General features: G+C 33.0%; 1 long non-coding RNA gene across 1 annotated transcript; it reads right to left on the bottom strand.

Moving 5' to 3' along the window:
- On the bottom strand, positions 1 to 1,620 carry LOC126892511 (uncharacterized). The gene is made up of 3 exons (XR_007700880.1): positions 519 to 1,620; positions 178 to 378; positions 1 to 32 (listed from the first exon to the last, which is right to left on the bottom strand). It is a non-coding gene; the product is annotated as an uncharacterized LOC126892511 (long non-coding RNA).
- Between the last annotated feature and the right edge of the window lie 1,299 nt (positions 1,621 to 2,919).

Here is a 2,919-nt window from a genome sequence, read left to right as displayed (position 1 = left end):
GCGATGCATTTTTGCCGTGCGTAGGACAGTATCTGTAATACCACATGTGTTAGCCTGCTAATTCATAATTCTACACCCTATTAGCATGTTTATTTTTTATGGACAGTTGAATATATGGGTAGCAATAATAAATACGTGGTACAATACGCAATAATAATAATAAATGAGAGTACTTACCAAATAGTCGCTAGAACTTGTGATTTGCTGCCTTTCACACAAGTGGAGAACTGTTTGCTGGTTTGGTCACACTCACAGCAGTCGCTGAGCCAAGAGAGAATCTAGGAATGGAGATGGTTGCCTGGTTTGTTTTTGCCTGGGTCTTCTGATGTTTTCACGATAACTAGGTGCGATGCATTTTTGCCGTGCGTAGGACAGTATCTGTAATACCACATGTGTTAGCCTACTAATTCATAAGTCTACACCCTATTAGCATGTTTATTTTTTATGGACAATTGAATATACGGGTAACACAAATAAATACATTGTACAATTCACAATAATAAAAAGAGAGTACTTACCAAATAGTCACTACGACACTCGAACTTGTAATGTGAAGCATTTCGTACAAGCACACCCCTTTTATACAGGTTTTCAGGGTCTTTTTGGGTTATTTGTCGTAAACATATTTTTGTTTTGTCAAAGGACCTATTGGTCAATATTGGTTTTTGCTAGTCAATAATACTAAGAATCTCAGGGGCCATATGCACAACATATTTGTGTTTGTCAAAACCATCGATTCGATGATTGATTTTATCAGTCACAAACATATTATTCGATCTATTGGTAGACCTATTGCTCAGCAATTAATTACTTTTTTTTATTTTTGCTACTATTTTGAGGGGGGTAAATCTAGCGGGACTTTTTATTGTAAAAAATATTCATATACATTCCTAGATATTTTTATCCAATATTTTTAATCAAAATTAAGTGTATTATTTTTCAATCTTATTATTCTCGATTCTTGCTTTTAGTGGTTTTGTCGAAAACCGCTACTGCTGATAACATCCGTGTACTCGACATTTTTGTATTTTCTCGCCGAGAACTTTCGTTGAATGGTTATCAGTGTTTCGTTGTTTATCACTTGTTTTTCTTATGTGTTCTGTTTTTCTGTACCGATTTTTACAAAAACATTTTTCTATCGTACATTCGTACCGTCGTCGTCGTAGAGTGTAGAGTTAGCCGTCCACACATTCCGGGCCGCGTCTGTAGTGTATAATGTTTTTTCGACAACTGTTTTTACAATTACAAGTAAATGCTTAACACATATCGGTAGTTTGCTCGCTTTTTACTCCGTTCACTGCCAATATGTTTTTTGTTGTTACTTGTTTTTATCATCAAACGCTTTTTGCTGCATTCTGCTTTTTAAGGTATGTTTTTAGTTATATTTACACATATTTTTTATTATGGCTATTTTATTAGTCTATGGTTATCACATTGATGTGTCCTTTGTTTTTTGCCCGCATTTTTTGCTGTATTCGACACTTGCTGTTTTACACAATTGATGATTTATACATAACGCTTGCTGTATTCTGTTTTTTTTAAAGGTGTGTTATTTTTCGGTACATTTTAGTTATATTTTATTATTATTATTATGATTATTTTATTATTCTATGCATGTATTTTTTGTGTTGTTTGACACTAGAACCTCATAATTTTGATGTGATTAAAGTTGTTCATTGTATTTCCTTTGTCTTGATTTTTGTGCTAATATTACATAACATTTCTTACCCAGCCACTATTTTACTACCGTTGTAGCATGGACTGTTCTTGTTCAATTTTTTGTTGTATTCGACACTTACTGTTTTACACAATTGATGATTTATACATAACGCTTGCTGTATTCTGTTTTTTTTTTTTAAAGGTGTGTTATTTTACGGTACATTTTAGATATATTTTATTATTATTATGATTATTTTATTATTCTATGCATGTATTTTTTGTTTGTTTGACACTAGAACCTCATAATTTTGATGTGATTAAAGTTGTTCATTGTATTATGAACCAACCCCCGTACCACCCCCCACCCCCCGTACCACCCCTAACAACCCCCGTACCACCACTATCACACCCGTACCACCACAAACCCCCCCCACCACACCGCGCATCCCAAGAGTGTTTTCAAAACTGCTGTCAAGTGACCCCTTACTACTTTTCCCAATTACAAATTTATCTTTTTTCATAACTTCGAAAATTCTAGAAAAATTCTAGAAAATCCAGAGAATTCAACATCGCAAATGTGACAGATGTCTAAAATGGGAGTTCCGAGTCACCTGCTACAACGGCTTGAAGCAGTTTGCTCAACGATGGATCTTAAAATAAAGGGAAACAAAAAGAGAATCGTAATAATAATTGACAGAGCTAACAACAATCAAAATCATCTAAAGGTGATAAAAAATATCGCTGTTGTGCAGAAATGGGACTGTACTGACGAAATAAAGCGCGGATAGCAATTGCAAAAAGGTATATATGGCAAAATTAACAAAAATTTAAGAACTAAAACCAAATAAGTCTAAACTAAACCAACCAAACATAAAAAAGATATATATATATATATATATATATATATATATATATATATATATATATATATATATATATACAGGGTGTCCCAGACTAATTTACCCACGCTATATCTCTTAAACGAATAGAGATTTTCGAATGGGACAAAAAGTGGTATATTCTACTTGTAATACACTTTAATATGGCGTAGAAAAAAATCATCCCCTAAATATTCATCCCTTAGCTACAACCCCTAACTTTAATTTTTTTAATAGCACCCTGTATATTTTTTTATAGTTTTGGATGTGGTCTTCTATCGTCTAGTCAACACATTTTTGAAAATAAAATCGGTTCGTAAATAACCAAGAAAATATCAGTTTAGTTTTGTTAATTATGTGTCCCAGACTAATTTATCCAGGC

Source organism: Diabrotica virgifera, chromosome 9 (genome assembly GCF_917563875.1).
Source record: "Diabrotica virgifera virgifera chromosome 9, PGI_DIABVI_V3a".
Classification (NCBI taxonomy): Eukaryota; Metazoa; Arthropoda; class Insecta; order Coleoptera; family Chrysomelidae; genus Diabrotica; species Diabrotica virgifera.
Note: the sequence above shows the minus strand (reverse complement) of the source record. Positions and strands in the feature narration are given on the sequence as shown.